This window comes from Macaca nemestrina, chromosome 12, assembly GCF_043159975.1.
Source record: "Macaca nemestrina isolate mMacNem1 chromosome 12, mMacNem.hap1, whole genome shotgun sequence".
Lineage (NCBI taxonomy): Eukaryota > Metazoa > Chordata > Mammalia > Primates > Cercopithecidae > Macaca > Macaca nemestrina.
In genome coordinates this window covers 121,158,543-121,180,579 of record NC_092136.1, presented here as the reverse complement: position 1 = coordinate 121,180,579, position 22,037 = coordinate 121,158,543, and the positions used below count along the sequence as shown (strand labels likewise).

Sequence of the window (22,037 nt, the reverse complement as noted above, 5' to 3'; positions counted from 1 at the left end):
CAGCTTTCTTGCCAGGCTTATTGGCAGAGAATGCAGGGATGGTGGCAGCTCCCTCGGGTTTGGGGAAAGGCTGGTTGGCAGGGCTACAAGAGGCTCCCAGCTGCTGAAACTCTCTCAACTGGCTTTATGGACTGAGAGAGAGGCAGTGGGAGCTGCCAAGGACATGACATTTCTCATGCTAATTAGGAAGGGAGGCAGCATCCACAGCTGTGTTGATTTATGTTTTGATGCTGGACATTAGGCGGTGTCTAAGGATAGGTGAGAACAAGGACCTCTGTTTTGGAATCACTCCCAGAGCTTTTGTGTTCATCTCCTCTGTCCTCATACACACACAGAGTGCCTGAGCTCAGCCTCTTTTCATGCTGCCTGTACTGGGGTCACCAGCCTCCCCCTCCTAACCTACCCTTATAACCAGAGCAGATCAGAGCTGAGACGGGGAGCATGTGCCAGCTCAGGGGGAAAATGGCATCCTTTTGCTCTTATTCGTTAGTTATATGCTCGCCCATGACACCAAGCTTTTTGACATCTGTGGGCATCTTTGGGGGAGGAAAATCCTTCTGTTTGCAGTGATCCTGATGCTGTGTGTGCACACACGAGTGCAGAAGGGCTTGTGCATTCTTGGAAAGAGGCCCACAATACATTGTTAAATGAAAAAAGCAAGTTTGAAAATAGTACAGAGAGCATGAACCTGGTGTCATGAAATATATTATGAATACATATATGTGTCTATGTAGTTATATACAAAGAAAGCAAGTGAGAATAGATGTTAAAATGTTAGTAGTGGTTTTCTCTGTGCTATGTGATTCAGGGTGGTTTGTGTGAATACGTGTGTTTTGAATTTTGGCTTCTTTATTCTTATTTTCTAATTTTTCTTTAATGAGTATATACATAGAGAGAACTTATATAATAAGAATACTACTACTAATGATAATAATACACATCAGGCAACAAGAGACTTAAATGACCTACTATCCTGATGCCTCTACAACACCTGAAAAACAGTCAGGAAGGACCTGTGAGAAATCAAGACAGAAGATGTAAAAGGATTCAGAGGACTCTGCCTCTCAGTCCTACTTGGGGTTTTTGCACATCTGCATCTAACACGCATGCACTTCTAAGTGTGTTGACCCATCTAGAGGATGTGTTGTCCGAGTCTATCCATGCAGGGAGCAAGAGAAGACGGGGTGACTAAGCTGAAGGAGGATTGGAGGTGGGGGCGGAGGTGGGGGTGGAGGCAGTGGGGGCGAGGTAAATAAAATACGAGCAGAACTTTGCTGACTATGTTGACTAACTGGGATTTTTTGCTGCCAAATTACCTGTGAACAATATTCATATGGCTAGGCTAGGTTACTCGAGCAAAGCAAGTAGGACTCACTCCATTAATTTTTTTTTTAATTTAGAAAAACGCTCCTTCTATTACCCATCCACCACCCCAAACCCCTATTCTAGGACCATAAAACCCACCACAAAATTTGAGTCACTGAGTTTCTTGGAGTCTGACACAGTTGGAAGTGTGAAATGCAGCCATCTGGCCGGCCAGAAAGCACGTGGTTCTGAAATATTTATTTCCATGAAGCATTAGCTATGATTTTTAACCATGTGTTGGAAGTTCAGAGCAGAAGCAAAGCTTGGGGCTCCGGCCAGCCAACCAGGAGCTGCTGGCTGAGCTTCTCCTCCGAGAAGAAAGTAGGTAACAGGGAGAAAGGGAAAAATTAATGCCTGCCTGCCTTCCCCCTTGGTAGGCCCTTTTGTGGTATTTTTGTAGGGATGTTGGTTGAGAGTAGAGTCTGCTGATGCCGAGATGAACAACCCAGAATACTGTTGGAGGCCCCGTGAGTGTTGAAAGCATTTTACAGAGCCGGGTAATTACGAGTGGAGGAGGAGAGCCCATCTTAATCAGCAGCGTGAGTTTACATTTTGAACTCCCTGGTAAAGTATCTGCAAGGGCCATTACTTTTCATTAATTACGCAATAAACAACTCTTCAGCGGAAAAGGACCACTGGCTATGGGAGGCAGCAGAGTTGGGGCAGTTCAGGTGCCCTTTGGGTGACAGTCACATCCTGGACCCAGGGAGACAAATGCTACTGCTGCAGTGTCCTGCAGAGCAGCTCAGCTCCGAGGGGACCAGCCCCTTTCCCAGGATGGGAGACAGATCCCCTCGTCCACATCCAATGGAGTCGTTATGTGCTATTTCCCTATCTACTATTGTCAGAGAAAATGGGAGCAGCAAAGATGGAAAGAACAAAGACTTTTTTTGTTTTTGTTTTGTACATTTCCAGCTGAAGCAGTGAATATTGAATCACTTTTACATGAGAGATGTTCTTGGGACTTTTCCAGATTATTTCAAGAAGGCAAGCACTCTCTGAAAATGAGCATTCTGCTTTCGGGTTCATTTCTGAAGGCCATCTGTGATTGATTTACTAGAGTGCTAATAATATTTTGCTTTCCTCTGTTTTCTCTCCAAAGCATCCTAAACTTCTTCCCTAATGCTGTACACCCAGCTCAGCTGTAGAGAGGCCAAAGTCACAGACTGTAAAGACTCCATGGTATTCACAGTTTTATGGGAAAGCTAACTTATGGGCTGGTGGTTTTCCTCCTAACCCTAATGTTAGGGGCCGGGGGGAGCATCTTCTATTAAAACAGAAATGTACCTGAGATCTGAGGTTTTCTTTTATGGGATATTTTCTCTACTACAGAAAATAAAGTCATAGAAAAAAAAGAGTGCTAGGGCTCCAGAGAAGCCAATAAGAGGCGATATGTCAAACCTAGCTGTAACACTCACAGCTGCCGATGAATATTGAGCCAGACACTGTGCTAGGCACTTGTCATAGATGATCTCATTTAATTCTTGACAGCTCCGTGAGGAAGGTGCTAGTATGACATCACAGATGGGTAAACTGTGTTTTAGAAAGGTTAAGTAACTTGCCTAAGCCTTACTTAGGCAAGGAAGGATCTGACAGATCTGACAGGAGGCGGGGCTCAGGTAGAAATGCTGTTCATGCACCGCTCACCTCCTTCTGTGCAGCCCAGTTCCTAACAGGCCACGGATGGGTATTTGTCTATGGCCTGGGGGTTGGGGACCCCTGGTCTACACGATCTTCACTCTCTTCGCACTGTGGCTTCTTGGCGTTAATAGCAGCCTATTTGCTTAAAGGACTGAGGGATCTCCTGCCAGAGAACTTATCCTGAGGGAGAGAATAGCAGGAGAGGAGCAATCCCAAGTACAGGGTGGGGCCAGTCTCTAGGATTTGTCCCAAAGACCATCTATGAATCCTATAGAGAACCAGGAAAGATCGATTATTTAATAGGTCTATTTTCATTCTTCTCTTGATACTACTATTGCATGCACGTGGCTCATTAGAGAAACTTTTTAGAGCATCGTGGTAGAAGATACCTTTAGGTTTATTTGTCTAGCTAGCCCATTTTCCTTGACACTGCCATTTACAATTATGGGGGCGACTCCTGGCAGCTATGTGCCAGCCTTGTACTGTGCCCACTCCTTCCTCACCCCACCTCACTACACCTACTGGTGCAGAGCTGAGCTCTTGGCTGAAGCTGGACCAATCAGAGTCCCTTCCTAGGAATTAGGAATTGGCACTGAGACAAGGTTAATGTCTAGACCTTAACATGTTAACATGGGAACCATTTCCACCGACTAATTGATGCACCCAGAAAGCTGGTCTTCAGAGAGAAAAAAATAAATCATTTACAGAGAGAGGAGCAGAGCCAAAGGTGGAGAGCAAACACGCCAGCTTTCCAGCTTCTGTTTCCAGTCCTCTTCATCGGGCCTTTGGCTGTGGACACAATCTATTTTTTTTTTAAATAATAAATTCCTTTTTTTCTTAAGCCAGCTTGAGATAGTTTCTAAACTTGCAACAGAGAATGCTAACTTTTCTCAGTTGTATGAGTTAGTACCCGATATAATCTGTTCACTGGAACCAGGTGGTAGGTCCATTTCCTCCGTAGATAAATCAATTTTGCTCAGTCCTGAAGCAACAGTTTATCTGCTTATCTGTGTTCAGAAGGTGGGGAAGACGGTATGTATCAGCGCCACTGGTAGATAAACAGCCTAAAAGCAAATGCACTTTTGATAGTGAGCATCTATTATCTTGGAATATGATTGACGGCTCATTATTTAACTTTTTTTTTTCCTCCCTCTTCGTGCAACCTACCACCCTGAGGATGCTAAGTGAACAAATCTTGTAGACAAAAGCAGTTCCTTTTCTTTACATCCCCAGGAAGATGTAAGCCAGGAAGACTGAAAGTCTTTGCTGTTGTCACAAATCAAATAGATAAACTGGGAAGCCTGCAAGGATCTTAGCAGCTGGCCTTGGGAAAGGGGACGAGCAGGAGTGAGAGCCAGGCAGCTCTGGGGATAAATAAGCCAGCTGCAGGGTCAAAAGGACTAAAGCAAGCTGCAAAGTTTCATGACAGAGCAAGGCTGCAGTCTCCACCCTCCTTCCTTCACATCCCCTGGAGGGATAGCTGGTCAGGGATAAGGTGCCTGCATTCATTCCCTAGGCCTCTGTAACTAAAGGACCACAAACGGAGTGGCTTAAAACAGCAGAAATGTATTGTCGTACTGTTCTGGAAGTGGGAAGTTCAAAGTCAAGGGGCTGGCAGAACCATGCTCCCTCTGAAACCTGTGGGAGGATCCTTCCTTGTCTCTTCCAGCCTTTAGTAGCCTCCATGGCCTGCAGCTGTGTAACACCAATCTCTGCCTGTGTCATCAGGTAACATTCTCTGTGTCTTCATGTGGTCTTCCATCTGGACACGTTTGTGTCCAAATTTCCCTCCTCTTATAAGAACACCACTTTTATTGGATTAGGGGCCCACTCTACTACAATATGACTTCATCTTAACTAATTAGAATCTGTAATGACCCTATTTTCAAATAAGGTCACATTCTTGAGATTCTGAGAGTTAAGACTTGAACATTTCTTCTTGAGGTAGGGGGCATCATTCAAACCATAACAGCCTCCACAGGAGTCTGGCAAATTTGAGCTCGACTTAAAGCAATGTAAATATTCCAAGGAGCCTGATACAGTGGATGTATTCAGGGAGCTGATGAGACTAGTGGTCAACTGACTGGCCACCAGTCAGAAGACAATTTTCACCAAGAGACAAGATTTCAAATTTATCCTAAAGGAGGAAATGACCAGGTATGTGACCCTAGGAAAAAAATCTTGCTCAACAAGAAGAAGGGCAATTTTGAGGACAGTGTCTGGTCAGTTTCTTAGATTGCCTTCAGGTCTGGCAATTATTAGCATATAGGAATGCAAGTGTCCAAAATGGAAAATTCCATAACAATACTGGAATCCATACCTATGGGCTGATATGATACCCAAAATGAGTTACTATGGTTACCATGATTCCATCTATACGCTCAGAATGGTGAGATCTACTTGTAGCTGTCCAATGGGTTCACCTTGCCTGCTGCCTAGACAGAGCCAATTTATCACGACAGGGGAGTTGCAATGGAGAAAGAGTAATTCACACAGAGCCAAGAGACCAGAGTTTTGTTATTATTCAAATCAGTCTCCCTGAACATTAGGGGATTAGAGTTTTTAAAGATAATTTGGCAGGTAGGGGCTTGGCAAGTGGGGCATGCTGATTGATCAGGTTGGAGATGGAGTCATAGGGGGTTGAAGTGAGATTTTCTTGCTGTTTTCTGTTCCTGGGTGGCATAGCAGAACCACTTGAACCAGATTACTGGTCCGGGTGGTGTTAACTGATCCATGGAGTACAGAGTCTGCAAATTATCTCAAGCATGGATCTTAGGTTTTACAATAGTGATGTTATCCCCAGGAGCAATTTGGAGAGGTTCAGTCTCTTGGAGCCAGAGGCTGCATGACCCCTAAACTGTAATTTCTAATCTTGCAGCTAATTTGTTAGTCCTGCAAAGGCAGACTGGTCCCCAGGCAAGAAAGGGGTCTTTTTGGGAAAGGGCTATTAGCAATCTTGTTTCAGAGTCAAACCATGAACTGAATTCCTTCTCAAAGTTAGTTTGGCCTATGCCCAGGAATGAACAAGGACAGCTTAAAGGTTAGAAGCAAGATGGAGTCGGTTAGGTCTGATCTCTTTCACTGTCATAATTTCCCCAGTTATAATTTTGCAAAGGCAGTTTCATACCCTACTTACATCAAAATCAGACAGGTAGCAGTGTGGGGCTAGGGAGGAGGAGATTGCAAGAAGCATCTCAGTTTGATCCTGGTTTAAGGTTTGACCCAGGAGAATGAAGCAGGATCTCTTAGTAGAGTTTCAACCAAGGGAGATGTGTCTCAAGGCAGGGCTGCTATCGGAGAATAGGAATTGGAGTATGATTGAGAAATGGAGGCAGAAGTTCCAGGGAATGGGTTGAGCATGTGTGGTTGGGATTAAGGAAAGGAAGACTCATAATTAGATTTTGGGTTTATGGAAGCTTCATTGCTGGAATCCCTTATTTGCCTCTCCACCTGAAGTAACAGGATTCTGTCCTTCACATTCCTAGTCCAATCACAAAACTTAAGGCATTGTTAAAACCAAGGACTCAATGGATATTTGTTGGATGAAGGAACACATGCACACACAACTTGGTCAGGAATGGCTCACACATAGGACAGGATGAACCCATGAAATTAGATCCCATAGTTGAGAGAAACAGAGCTTATACTACCTATACCTGGCATGGAGTGAAGAGGAAAAAAAACATGAGGCAGAGAACAGAGAGGATGCCAGGAAGCCTTGTAATGTCTGCTCAGTTGAAGTTTTATTACTAGTTTTGTAATATATCAATAGCTACTCCATATTCAAATGTAAGAATTTATTATCTCTGCAACCGAAAGATGAATTCAAATTATCCTTGCATTGTTTCTCTCCATTCTTTAATTAGTTATATTGATTTCTTCTGTCTGGGAAATATATCAGAACCAAAGCATAATATTCATGAAGTCTTATTCCTGTTAAAGTACTAGAAATATTTCTGAGATACTTAACACTCCGTTGCATACCCCATTGTTAGAGTTCACTAGTGCTAAAGGCAGAGAATTTAGGGGAGAAATCCTGATTTCCAGTCTAGTGATAAAATCGGAGACTCATGGTATTGGAGATCTTATTAGAGAGCTTTTCTAATTCAGAGGAACTCCCACGATGACAACACTTCCAGTGATAGACAGCTCACCTGTTTTCCAGGCAATCAGCTTTATTCTTGGACAACAGTCAGAATCTGACTCAGTAGGTCTGGGGTGGGACCCAGTAATCTGCACTGTAATATCAATGATATTGTGTTACCAACTTATAACAATGTTTGACCATGTTTTAGAATCACTGTTTTAAATTAGCGATATTCAAAATTATTTTAGCAAAGTAGCCTAATTAGATAGAAAATCATACCTTACACAGAAGCAGGACCTTCAAGGAAGGGCAGAGAGTAGGGGGCCCATTAGGCTGGAGCTCTGAATTCAAGGAATTTTCAAATATAGGTGAGTGTCTGGTGATGACGGTAAGGTCTGATTATAAGTGTTTGTCCTAACCATAGCCTGTCAGCTTGTAATAGCTAACCCTAAAGATGGGAAAACAGACCTATGAGTAGGGCATCTAAAAATCTAAAAATGGTCCAGGCACCACTCTGCTCTAAGAAGACCCGTGTAGTAGGCAAACAGAGAAAACCTGTAAAAGAGGAGCTGGAATGGATTTCTAAAGCCTTCCTGCTCAGGTATCTTCTGCCTGCCCCTCACCCCACAACGTGCCCACAGTGGCAAAGAACTCCCCAGCGTTCATGGTTTGCAAACCATTGCTTGAGAAGTGTTGGTCTAGATATTTTCCTTTTGTCAACATCTCCCTTAATCTGTAGCAGTCAAAATGGTTCACATGCCCAAAAATCTATGGAAAGGCATAATTTATTATAAGAAGGAAACAAATGCACTATCGTTTCACCACAACCACACAGAGCCCAAAAGATGTCCCAAAGCATAGCTTTCTTCTGAAGATGTTTTCATTTGTTTCATTCCCTGAAGGCCTCATGGAGCCACTTCTCCCTTTGGTGTCCTGACCTCTTTACTCTGCGCCCACAATTTCCTGGATCCTCCCTGAAAGGATAAATGAAATTTCTTACTTTCTGTCATAGGAGTACATTTAAGTGTTCCAAATTCGTTAGGATGGAACAGTCCCGATACTACCTTTGCACCATCTCCCATAGCATATTGTCAAAGAGTTGCTATGGTAAAAATATTGGCTTTTTAACTATGTCTTACAAAATATACTCTTCCCACCAGGGTGAAGTGAAGGAAGGAATGAACAGGATGAGAGAAACAGAAATCTCAGCCTCCACATAGATGGTCCAGAGAGGGTCTGGGTGAACAGTCAGAAGGGATGAATACATTCTAAGACACACATTTTTCCTCATATTTTAGCATCTCTGAAATTGGGTGACAGCTTACAATCAATAGTGTATCTTAGCTTATTTGGCAGTTTTTGTCTTTTAGTTGTGTATAAAATAGTAGTCCATTTACAGTGGATGGTGACTTAGATTCAGTGAAATTCAATAATTCGAACTCGCTTTTCCTCTTTCTGAAAGTAGCTTATCCCAGTGACCTGGAGTCAGCATTCTTGGGGAATAACCCTTCTGATGACTTTGGATTTGCTATGAACAAATGACAGCTTTTGTCAAATGCCTTGATAAATAAAAGAGCATTTCTAAGATTTACCAATCTAGTGACCTCTTTTTTTTTTTTTTTTTTAGAAAAGGCAATTAACTCAGTCAGCAAATCTTTTATTGAATACCTGCTATGTACCAACTATAGTGCTAAATGTGAATGTATATCTGTATCTATATCTGTGTTGAACAACACAGGTAACATCATTGTTCTTAAGAAGCTTTTTGCCAGGCCCAGTGGCTCATGCCTATACTCCCAGCACTTTGGGAGGCCAAAGCAGGTGGATTGCTTGAGCCTAGTAGTTCAAGACCAGTCTGAGAAAACAGCAAAACCCCGGCTCTATTAAAATATAAAAATTAGCTGGGTGTGGTGGCATGCCCTGTCGTCCCAGCTACTTGGGAGGCTGAGGTGGGAGGATCACTTGAGCCTGGGAGACAGAGGTTGCAGATAACTGAGATCATGCCACCACACTCCAGCTTGGGTGAAAGAGCAAGACCATGTCTCAAAAAAACAAAAAAAGAAGAAAAAGCTTTTTGTTATCTAGGACATTACTGTCCAATAGAAATATACTGGAAGCCGGCCAGGCGCGGTGGCTCACACCTATAATCCCAGCAGTTTGGGAGGCCAAGGCAGGCGGATCATGAGGTCAGGAGATGGAGACCATCCTGGCCAAAATGGTGAAACCCTGTCTCTACCCAAAATACAAAAAATTAGCCGGGCGTGGAGGCGTGCGTCTGCAGTCCCAGCTACCAGGGAGCCTGAGGCAGGGGAATTGCTTGAACCCAGAAGGCAGATGTTGCGGTGAGCCAAGATCACACCACTGCACTCCAGCCTGGTGACAGAGCAAGACTCTGTCTCAAAAAAAAAAGAAAAAAAGAAAAGAAAAGAAATATACTGGAAGCCACACATGTAATTTTATTTTTTTGAATGGTCACATTACAAAAAGTGAGGAAACAAAATTAATTTTAATAATGTATTACATTTAACTGAATATATGCAAAATATTTCTTAAGAGGCATTTTGCATTTTTTAAATACCTGTTATTCAAAAACCAGTGCGTATTTCATGTGCAGCACATCTCAGTTAGGACTAGCCACAGTTTAAGTGTTCAATAGCTACATGTGGCTAGTGGCTACCAAATTGGACAGGACAGTTCTAGGGAGTGGTAAACAAGCAAATAAGATTATTTTGGATAGGAATATGATCTATGAAGAAAATAAAGTAAGATTGTGGAATCAACAGTGAATGGGAGTTATTTTAATAAAGTCTTTTATTTTACTGTGGTAAGAACATTTAACACAAGATTTACCCTCAACAGAATTTTCAGCATACAATACATTATTGTTCATCATAGATAGGGTGTTGTGCTGCAGATTCCTGGAACTTATTCATCTTACATAACTGAAACTTTGCACCTGTTGATAAGTAACTCTTCATTTCCTCCTCCTCCCAGCCCCTGGCAACCGCCATTCCATTCTTTGACTCTAGAGAAGTTGACTATTTTGGATACCTCATATAAGTGGAATTATGCAGTATTTGTCCTTTTGTGATTGCCTTTGTTTCACTTAGCATAATGCCCTCAAAGTTCATCCATACTGTCATATATTGCAGAATTTCTTTTTTTTTGAGACAGAGTCTTGCTCTGTCACCCAGGCTGGAGTGCAGTGGCATGGTCTCAGCTCACTGCAACCTCCACCTCCCAGGCTCAAGTGATTCTCCCGCCTCAGCCTCCTGAGTTGGTGGGATTACAGGCATGTGTCACGTGCCTGGCTATTTTTTGTACTTTTAGTAGAGACCACGTTTCACCATGTTGGCCAGGCTGGTCTCGAACTCCCAACCTCAAGTGATCTGCCCACCTCAGCCTCCCAAAGTGCTGGGATTGCAGGCATGGGCCACCCCAGTGGCCTAAATTTCCTTCTTTTTAATGGCTGCATAGTAATGGTCTTTTTTTGAGAAGGTAGTATTGAGATGATCTAATCGGTGAGAAATAGCTTGCTATGCTAAAATGGGATATAAGGAGGGCTCCAGGTCTCAGGAATCATCAGAGTAAAGTCCCTTGGAAGGAATGAATTTGGTGCATTATAGAAATGGAATGAAAGTGGCTTTAGCAGAGGGAGAGCATGTATGTGTGTGCAGTGGGTGGGAATAGGGGTGAGGGGTGGACTAGGTGGGTAGAGTGGTACAGGACTAAGAAGGAGAAGTAAAACAGGCACCAGATTATGAAGAGTTTGGGGGGCATTGTAAAGACTAGGGCAGGCTGGGCCCAGTGGCTCACACCTGTAATCCCAGCACTTTGGGAGACCGAGGCGGACAGATGTTGAGGTCAGGAGTTGGAGACCAGCCTGGCCAACATAGTGAAACCCTATCTCTACTAAAAATACAAAAGAAAAAAAAAATTAGCTGGGTGTGGTGGTGGGCGCCTGTAACCCCAGCTACTTGGGTGGCTGAGGCAGGAGAATCGCTTGAACCTGGGAGGTGGAGGTTGCAGTAAGCCGAGATTGCGCCATTGCACTACAGCCTCATACGTGTAATCACACTAGTTTCTGGTGACCAGTGCATTCATTTTTAAAGTATTCACATCCACTTGTTTAATAATCGACCCTGGAATTTTGCTGCAGATTGATGTCTAGATTTTCAGTGTGAGGTTTTCAAAAGCTACCTCCCTTTCCCTTGTTCAAAGTTGGGCATTGTCTTTTGGCATCTCTCTCTCCTCTTTTCCGTCATTTTCAATGACAGAAAACTGGAGTGACGCTGAGTCCACACCTTCAAATTCCTCTAGTGCTCAAGGATGTTGTCCAAACGGGCCTGGGGACGTGAACACATTTTCAGTGAGTAAATTCTCTTTTACTAGATTGTCACATATCTCCACCTTCATTGCTCTTTTTATGGTATTTGTACTATTCTTTTCAGTTTCAAGATATCACTTGCTAAAGAAAGCGGAAGTACAACAGCATCTGAATTAATTTCACTTTCCACTGGTTGTTAAAAATATATCATTTTCCCTCCCCCTTCTCTTTTTTGCTCTGAACATACCAATCTTGGCTGAAATTTTTATATGAGTTTCAGCTCATGTAGTGTATTGCTTTCTAAATACTGTTATTTATAGAATCCCTTTGTCTTTTGTGCTTTGAACAATTGATGGTGGTAACCACCTTCCTCCCATATCCCCCAATATCAGGGCGTTTTTGACTCTTCAGTTTCCCATATGTCCAAAATCTGGCAGTTCTTAGGTTAGTCATGACTCTCAATTGTGTGTTACAGAAATCCAGCTCAACTGATTTAAGCCAAAAGAAAATAAGCTGGTTCACATGATTGGGAACGCTGTCTTTGTCTTTTTACTTTATGTTTTTAATTTGTTTTCATTCTTGAAAGGTTCTCTAGCATGGCCACACTAGCCTAAAAAGGAAAAAGCAAAGCAAAAACAAAAAAGTCCCAGATAAGACTGGTATTTGCCCACCTTGGGTTACATGCCTACCCCAAACCAGTCCTCATGGGGATATGGTGAGCTCACTGGCCAGTGGTGATCACATCCACCACTCATGCCACACGGCCTGTGAATGGTAAAGGTGGTTCCTCAAAGGAAGACCAATCAGAATTCTGTATGAGAAGAGGTGTGGGGGGATGGATAATAGGTAAGTAGGATGATGACCTAATAGCAAATGACCCTTAGAGTCTCATGTCTCATTGCTCCTTCCTTTACCGCGTCACTTGTACTTGTTCTTTTCTTCCCAGTTCCTCTGCCTCTCCTTTAGCGGGGTTACTTTTGATTTTTGCCTCAGTTGTTGAAAATGCCCCTTCACTCATCTTTCAGCTTCTTCTTTGTTTTGCACAGCCGTGTTGCACGATTCATGGGGCACCATTTATATGAAAGTCTCTGAATGCACAGTGCAACACTGTGGACCAATTTTCTCCCCAACACAGTTCCTTCCCAGGTGATGCCTTCAGACTAAGCTTCTAAACTGTAGTTCTAAACATACCAGAATCTGCAGAGGCCACCAGATAAAAGTCATTGTTCAGAGCAGGGTAGAGAAACACCATATTTAAAGGGTGGGAGCTGGAATGAGATAGAACAATGAAAAGGGAATAGCGACATTGTATTGGATTAGCTGATGAGAGGAACAGGAGACAGACAATATAAGATACAGTTTTCTAAACACAGGGAGCTTGTAAATATGGTAAAGGAAGAGAACCACACAAGTATCCACCTTGTACACTAGTACGTGGGAGGAGCCATAGGAGGGGTGCTGTCCAAATTTCAAAGACAACCTATGGCTGGAACAATGAGGGACAGCATCGTCAGAGAGGTGACGTTCGAGCTGGTCTTTGAAGGATTGGTAGGGTTGTATTGGCTAAGAGGAGGTGAGGAGGTGGGTAAGCATGGCACAGAGAATCGTTTGAACAAAGACATAGTAAGTTTGGTAGGAAGTCGGAGAGCGGTGAACAGTTCAGATCGGCTGTTTCACAGGGCGGACTGAAAGAATAAGTTTAGGCTAGATTGTGGAGGGCGTTGAACAGCATTGGAGTTTGAAGATAATGAAGATGGTTCAGGTTGCTAAAAAAGAAATACACCCCAAGGACAAACAGACATTTATCTGGTGGTTGGGAGGGCCATTTGCCCTTCTATATGCTTTCAAGAGAGGGAGCAGCTGAGTGACCTGCATTCCTGGGATCTGGCACTGGCAACCAAGGCACAGCGGGCATCCTTCTGTCCTCAGCATGAGGGGTTGGGCCTGTCACCTTAGCAACCAGGACTCATGCCCCAGAACACATTTTAGCACATGGCCCCAGAGCCGTCCTGATACTGAATCTTGATTCTTGGCCCCATCTTGGCTCCCCAGCCAGGCTGTGCTCATTTGGGATCTTCTGCTGTAACTGAGGCGTCCCCAGGGTCTCTGTGGGGTCTTGGAGCAGGCAGGCACAGAGTGTCAGGGAAATACCGTGGGTCCTATTTGCATGCTCTGTGTGCGGTATCATCTCCCAGCTGGTCTGAAAGGTCAGCCAGCAGATCTTGTTTGTGAAAATAGAAAGGAGCATAAGTTGCTGACTCTTTCTTTCTTAATTCTTTCTCTTTCCCTTCTACCCTGGGACTGGGAGTTGGGTTATGCTTCTTGCCAGGAACTTTCCTTCCTTGTCAACTGACTGCCTCTTTTTCTTCCCCTCTCAGAGGGACAGGATGGATTTCTTGGCTGGATTTCTGATAGTTTGTGAAAGGCCTTCACTTCTTTGCTGGCAGAGGCTGGCTTCAGTGTGACTTGTGCAACATGAGACGGTATGTATTCAGGACTTCACCCCAAGGTGCCCTGGGGAGCACACTCCAGCAGGGCATCCCTGCTGACCCCTCAGGGGTCCCTGGAATGGGGAAGAGGGGAGGGCGGGCGGTGGAGTTAGAATACATGTGGGAGGCGTGGCCACTATGGGTGTCTTCCCATTCACCAGGACACCAGGCCATTCGGATAAAGTCACAGATGCCTCTTCTCTGGTCCAGACTAGTTCGGAAAGTGCTGGGCAATGAACAGACGCTTACATGTCCTGTGGAGATGATTCATTTCTGTAAGACTTTTTTCCTACTCCTCAACTGCGTTTCAACAAGAGCTTGCTTTTTCTCGTTATGGTCTGTTGCTGGCAGCAGGGTTAGGAGTAGATCTTGCTATACCGAAACGCAGATGCCTCCAACCCAGCCTTCCAGCAGAACAGATATCGATCCTTTGATTGGAAACATTTCTGGGCTCTGGCTGCAAGAGAAACGCCCCTCCACCCGCTACCTCCGCAATGCACACATCTCTGTGAAGGAGGCTCACCACTTATTATTTGTAAAAAGGATGAACACTCTTCAAGTTAAGAGAGCACCTGTTTGAGTCAGACCCAGGTAACAAATCCCAGCTCGCCCACGTGCCTCTGAGCCTGGGCATGTCCTATTCAGAGCCTCAGTCTCTACATCTGTTCAATAGGACGCCAGCAGTACTCACAGTGATGCTGGAAGAACTGGACAAGCCACGTGTGCAACGCGTTCAGCACAGAGCACGGCACATACTAAGCCGCTCAATAAGTGGTAGCTGCAGTTGTTATTTAGGTAGTAGTTTTGCTGTTAGTGTTTGGTACTGGTTAATCAAGAGGAGGAAGATGGTCCCAAAGTGGGACCCCGTGTGCTCCCAACCGCTGTTGCTCCCACAAACAGGCCAGGCAGCTGTTACAAAATGGCATTTACATGGGAGCTAATTTAACACAGTATTAATTTTTAAGATGCAACTCGGTCATCTCTAGGCTCCAGGGCCTTCGCACTCACATCTGGCACACTGCCCCACAGAGCCAGTCTTCGCCGTGACTTCCAGATTGACCTCAGGAGGGTGTTTGTGGCTTAGCTATCAAAGGGTTGTTAATTTTACACACATACCACATTAACACACACTTTAAATGGTCTCATTAGTTTTTCTGCTGATATCCAGCTTTGAAATTATTGCTCTCACTGCAGAGCCCCCGCAGACATGAGCTCTCATTATTTTTAGGGATAATACCCACATACACCCATAAATCTAGGGCAGCTGCCATTTGGGCATTCTTTGTGGTTCAACTGGTCCATTATATTGGAGAAGTGGTAAGTCAGAAACCATCATGTGCTGTTCAGTTGGGACACATGCAAGTAGAGTAACTCAACTGCACAAATGCAGGAGGAGAGCTGGCTGCATACTTAGGTGAGAAGAATCAGGTGCTGTGGTGGACCACAAGCCTGAGAATAGTCAGCAGTGCAACTCAGTTCCAATGACTGACATTCTTTATGGGAAGCCTGTGGGCATCTGTTGCTGATGCTCAACCTGGCTAATTCCCCTAAGAGGAAGCATTAGATGAAAGCGGGACTCAGTACATCTGACACAATTTCAAAGGAGGTTTTATTAAAGGCTAGCTCCTGGTGTAACAATGTAACAACCCCTTCAGCTCTGAGGGTCAGAATGTTACACTTTATTTACTTTCTCTACAAAGCTCAGAACCTTTACTTCTCAGGATTTCTTTTAAGATAAAAATTACCCTATCAAGTTTTGAAGTTGTATATGGTGCTGTGCTGAGGCCCTTACAAAGAAGAAAGGGGCAGTGGGGCCAAGTACACACACAAGAAGGTCCTGCAGCCCTGGATGCTCACTCATCTCCATTGGCCATCAGAGGTGGACATCAGTGGGCTGGTGGTTAAGAATTCTCTCTTGTGCCCTCCCCTGGCCCCTATTCTATGGGCTATGGCTGGGCAGCCTGAAAATTATTAATCATCCTCTCTTTTGGGCTGGTGCCTAGAAACAATGGGCAGCTTCCGATGGGGCTAGAGTGATAGGGACTGAGGACACGGGACTATTTGTCAGACTCAGGCCTCCCATCAGAAATTGAGGAGGCTGGAGGTAAGTCTGCAACTTCACTACTGCTGTCATCCATATAAAGGAACCCTTGGCTAACCATAATCCACCCCACAGCCAGATGCTGTGCAGACTATGTGTGTCTCACCAGCAAACCAAATGATAATAATAAACCTCAGTTGTGGGGACCTTCTGCAGGCAGCCCTAAAGCTGCTGGCTCCAAGCCAACACCATCCAGCAAAGTATCCAGGCACTTTGCAGAAGCAGTTTCTCTGCTGGGTATCATTTAGCACCCATCCTCCCCTCGGACTGTAAGCTCCGTAAGACCAGGTCTTTCTCACCACATGAAGGCCCAGCACAGAGCTTAGTACCCAGTAGGCACTCAATAAGTATTTGGGCTACACATAAACACACCCCTGAATTAAGAGCTTTGAGCTGCATCATCCTCTCATGGCTGTGTATGTTGAAAAATGAAAAAATATTTCTTATAAATAACGAAGAAAAAAAATCAGGTTCAGAACATTATGTACTTGGTGATTCCAGTTCTGTGAGAGAGAGGGAGCAAGACAGAGAAAGAGGTAGGAAGAGATAGTGAGGGAGAGAGAGACTGTCAGAGGTGGGGAGACCCAGAGAAAGGCTAAACCCTGAAATATTAATAGTGGTTTTCATGGGATGGTAATCAGTTTTCCTTTTTTGTTTTTCTATGTATTTTCTAAAAATGTTATAATGCCCATGTATTAGAAAGATTTTTTATTAAAATTATGAACAGATAAACACTCGGAAACCTGTGTTTTATTATGGCAACTTGGCAAATAAAATGTTCCCTTATTTACAGTAGTCCCTTTCATCAGCTTCAGCCACCTTATTTATGTGCCCTCCTTTCCTCCCAGGGCTGTGATTTTTATTTTAACTTGAAGAACCAGGTTGCAGAGAGGGAAGAAAAACTCACAAAGCTCCCAGCAATCTAGAGGCTGATTTTTCCCAAGCAAGCAAATCCCTTTGGGGAGGTGAGGAATGATTGTACTGAATGAAGAGGTGATCTAAGGTCATCATTAAATAGATGTGTTGCTTTTCCCAGAGTCGGCTGAAAAGATCAAGTGACTACTGAAAAGTTACAATTCGATAATTAACAGAATTTCCTCACAGCTTTATAGGCTTCAATTCTTATTCTCCGAAGTGCTGACCTCATTGCCGCCTCTCCTCTCCAGGAAGCAGCAGTCAGAAATTGGAGTTTCAGAGGGGCTGGCAGAGTTGCAATGTACCTGGGACACTAGGTACTAAGGGGTAGTGAGGGAGGGTAGGCAGTGGGAGTGGGGGTGGTGGTTGTTCTCTCTTCGCCTTAATTTCCAGGCATTTCAGAATTAAACTCATTGTTTAAATTCGGTAACTATCTAATCTCAGATGCTTTTGCATACTACCCAGTTCCTGATATATAATGTTTTATTCACTTGTTTCTTAATGCAGTTTTATATTGGGATCTGCCTCACAAACTATTGTAATCTAACTTAAGGGCCCTTTTGAGCTACAGTGTGGCATAAATGCATCCATCCATTCATTTATTCTAGCTTAAGGTAAAGGCTAAGCTGCTGTAACAAAAAATGTAGCCCCTGTCTTTCTTACATGCACTCCCAACGTGAGTTGTCCAAGCTGGTGGCTGAGCATGGTCCAATGTGACCTGAGAGCATGTCTGTTTCAGCTTGTGGGAAGGTGAAAGGGAGGAAGTCCAAGGCAGGCTGCTTATCTTTTCTAAAAAAAATTAATAAGCCTTCTTTTCTAGAGCTGCTTTAGGTTCACAGCAAAACTGAGCAGAAAGTACAGACAGTATCCATGTGCCTGCTGCCCCTGCATATGTTCAACCTCCCCCACTAGCAACATCCCATACCACAGTGGTGCATTTGTTACAGTCCCTGAACCTACATTGTCACATCGTTATCACCCACAGTTCATGGCTTATATTAGGGCTCACTCTTGGTATCGTATATTCCATAGGTTTTGACAAATGTATAATGACACGTAGCCACCATTATAGTATTGTACAGAATAGTTTCACTGGCCCCAAATCCTCTGCCTACTCACCTTTCCCTCCCCCAACCCCTGGGATTTCACTGTCTCCATAGTTTTGTTTTTTCCAGAATGTCATCTAGTTGGAATTATATAGTATGTAACTTTTCAGACTGGTTTCTTTCACTTAGTAATATGTGTTTACTTTTTCCTCCATGTCTTTTCATGGCCCATTTCTTTTTAGCACGGAAAAACAACAGCCTATTGTCTAGAAGTAGCACAGTGTATTTATCCACTCACCAACCAAAGGACATTTTGGTTGCTTCTAAGTTTTGGTGATTCTGAATAAAGCTGCTATAAACATCTGTGTGCAGGTTTTCATGTGGACCTAAGTTTTCAATCCATGTAGGTAAATAACTGAGGAATGTGTTTGCTGGATTACATGGTAAGACTATGTTCAGTTTTGTAAGAAGCTGCCAGACTATCTTGTAAAGTGGCTGCACCATTCTGCATTCCCACCACCAAAGAATGAGAGTTCCAGTTGCTCCACAACCTCATTGGCACCAGATATTATCAGTGTTTTGGATTTTGACCATTCTGATGTGTAGTGATAAGTCATTGTTTTAATTTGCAATTCTCTAATAATATATGATGTTCAACTTAAAAAAAAATAAAAAATAAAAGACAGGGCTCACTTTAGCAAGGTCACAGCTCACTGCAGCCTCAACCTCCTGGGCTCAAGCAATCCATCCACCTTAGCCTCCCAAGTAGCTAAGACTACAGGCATGTGCCAACACATCCAGATTTACTTTTTTATTTTTGTGTAGAGATGAAGTCTCACTCTGTTGACTAGGCAGTTCTCAAACCCCCGGCCGCAAGCTATCCTCCCACCTCAGAATCCCAAAGCACTGAGATTACAGGCATAAGCCACTGAGCCCAGCTGATATTGAACATCTTTTCATATGCTTACTTGTCATCTCTATATGTTCTTTAGTGATGTGTCCATTCAGGTCTTTTGCTTATTTTTTAATTGAATTGATCAACTTCTAGTTGTTGAATTTTAAGAGTTCTTTGTATATTTGGATGAGTCCTTTATCAAATGTGTCATTTGCAAACATTTTTCTCCCAGTCTGTGGCTTGCCTTCTCATTCTCTTAATACTGTCTTTCATAGAGCAGAAGTTTTTTAATTTTAATGGAGTCCGATTATCAACTGTTTATTTCATGGATCATGCCTTTGGTGCTATATCTAAAAAGTCATTGCCATACCCAAGGTCACCTAGGTCCACTTGAAAATAACATTATACTACTTCACGGGAAGTACAAGTATCTCATGATAAAAAAATTCTAATTCCTCCTTCTCATCTCTTGTATCATTGTTGTCATTCATTTCACTTATACATAAGCATGAATTATTTTGCACGTTCTTTCTCTTGACTCTAAGTTCCTTGAGGATAGGAATTGTATCATTATTTATTGCTGTATTCTTTCGACTAAACTTTTTTCTCAAATGAAATAATTTACTAATAAGAACAGTAATAAAATCATAATCGCTATGATTTATCCAGTATATAAATAAATCACAAGTGAGCCAGGTAATTCATTTACCATATCTCATTTCATTATCATAACAATCACCTAAGGAAGGTTGTATTATCCTCATTTTATAGATTACAAAACTGGGATTCAGCAAGCACAAAGTAACTTAGGCAAGGTCCCACAGTTCCTAAGTAGTAGATGTAGAATTAGAAACCAAATCTGCCTGACTCCAATTAAAGGCAGCTTTTTTTTTTTTTTTTTTTTTTTTTTTTTTTTTTTTTTTTTGAGACGAGTCTCGCTGTGTCGCCCAGGGTGGAGTGCAGTGGCCGGATCTCAGCTCACTGCAAGCTCCGCCTCCCGCAGCTTTTAAAGCACGTCTATCAAATGGAGAGAGGAGCCTGGAAGACCTCTGCTCCATCCTTTGAGAGACAAGGCCTTACTTTGTCATCCAAGCTGCAGTGCTGTGGCACAATCATAGCTCGCTGCAGCCTCCAACCCCTGGGCTCAAATGATCCTCCTGCCTCAGCCTTCTGAGTAGCTATGACAACAGGCATGCACCACCACCCCTAGCTATTTTTTTTTTTTTTTTTTTTTTTGGTAGAGACAGGGTCTCGCTTTGTTACCTTAAAAAGTTCTGGCCTCAAGCAATCCTCCCACCCTGGCCTCCCAGCATGCTGAGATTACAGGGGTGAGCCACTGCTCCCAGCTCCTGGTCCATTGAGAATTTTTTAAGAAGCTGGTCTATGTCAATCATTACGTTGGGTACTGGAAATACAAGAGTGAATGACACGATGCTTCCCCTTAAGGAAAATACAGAAATTAGTAGATGTAGCTACACTAAGGTAAATGCTCTGATAGGGACTTTGTGAGCAGAGAGAAGGGTCCCATCCTGGGAAGTTAAGGAGAGTTTCTGAAGGAGGTCAAATCAGACTGAGGTGCGGAAGATGAGTTAGGCAGGTGAAGAAATGGAGGAAGGCTATTCCAGGGCGTGAAAACAACATGAGAAAGTCTCGCAGATGTGAGGCAGCAGGAAGGGTGTCCCTGGACACTCCTTCCCCACTGCCGCGGCGCATTTTCACACGGAGGGAGCTCCCCTATCAACTCCTCCCCTCTCTCTCTTTACTTCTGCTCATAGTGGCAAGAGGAGAGTGAATTCTGATTAGTAAATCCAAGAATAACCTGAGTGTGCGTGATTCCACTTTCTTCTCTTGTTGATGGGAATGGGCTGCTGACAGGGAACATGTGCTTATCTTGTTCTGGAGTTCACAGTGAGGATGTGCCCTTGTCTACAGAAAGATATTTTCTGCAGTATTGACTTCACCAGTAATAAAGTGGGTATGTTGATCTTTCATGTGAGGTCGCCTTGCCGTGTTACTTGATTCAGATCTCCAGCAGGGAAGGGAAGTGCAATGTCATGAACCTCCTAGAACCCCAACACAATGAGAACATAGGTGTGGAGTGGGGAGGGCAAGAGATGTGGCTTGCCAGGTCTGGAAGAGGGCGCTCGAAGGAGGCCTTTATCTTGAAGGTCATGTATGGGATCCCTCTGAACTGGGTTTTATTTATTTTTTGAGACGGAGTGTCGCTCTGTCACCCAGGCTGGAGTGCAGTGGCACGATCTCGACTCACTGCAACCTCTGCCTCCTGGGTTCAAGTGATTCTCCTGCCTCAGCCTCCCGAGTAGCTGGGACTACAGGCGCCGGCCACCACACCTGGCTAATTTTTTGTATTTTTAGTAGAGACGGGGTTTCACCTTGTTAGCCAGGATGGTTTCAATCTCCTGACCTCGTGATCCACCGGCCTCAGCCTCCCAAATTCCTAGGATTACAGGTGAGAGTTACCACGCCTGGCTGTGAACTGGGTTTTAAGCTGGCAGGTAACCCACTCAGAATTGTGTTCTAGGTTATTTTCCCTGGCAACACTAGAGCATGGACATGAGGGTAGGCAATGAGGTAGCAAAAGACCAAAGGCAAGGAGACCAATCTAGAAGTGACTGAGTCATGTGCACCAGGGAGCTTGAGGCCTGAGTCATGGCAGGGAAAAAACACAAAGAAGAGGGCTGATCAAGCATATAGTTAGGATGAATGATCCACCCATTGTGCTGGTACGAATAAGGAAGACTAATCTGGGACGAGTCTCGGTTTTCTGACTTTGGTAATTAAGTGGATTAAAATTCCAGTTTCATAGATAGAAAACAAAACAAAAGGATCCAAATAGGGAGATGTGAGGCAATGACGCATTTAGTTTTGCCATGTTGATTTCCATGTATGGATCTCCAGGGAGATGTCGAGCAGACTACATTGGGTAAGAGTCTAAAGTCCAGCAGCAATGTCAGTCTTGGAGATTTACATTTGGGAGCCATCGGCATAGGGAGGTGAGCATCAAAATAATGACTGTGTCAGATAACAAAAAAAATAAATCAATAGACCAGAAGGAAACCCTTAGGGGAATGCAAACATTTAAAAGTTGGCAGAGGAGAAAGTCCATGGGAAATAGAACAAAAAGCAATGAGCGGAGATGTAGGAGGAGAA

At 43.7% G+C, this 22,037-nt stretch overlaps 1 long non-coding RNA gene across 2 annotated transcripts; it reads left to right on the top strand.

Annotated features, from left to right (window-relative positions):
* The first annotated feature begins 1,649 nt into the window (after positions 1-1,649).
* On the top strand, positions 1,650-16,730 carry LOC105476341 (uncharacterized). 2 transcript variants are annotated; one of them, XR_984039.2, is made up of 3 exons: positions 1,650-1,904; positions 13,801-13,903; positions 14,071-16,730. It is a non-coding gene; the product is annotated as an uncharacterized lncRNA (long non-coding RNA). The 2 variants fall into 2 exon arrangements; XR_984038.2 differs by lacking the exon at positions 1,650-1,904 and adding an exon at positions 11,242-11,462.
* Positions 16,731-22,037: the final 5,307 nt, after the last annotated feature.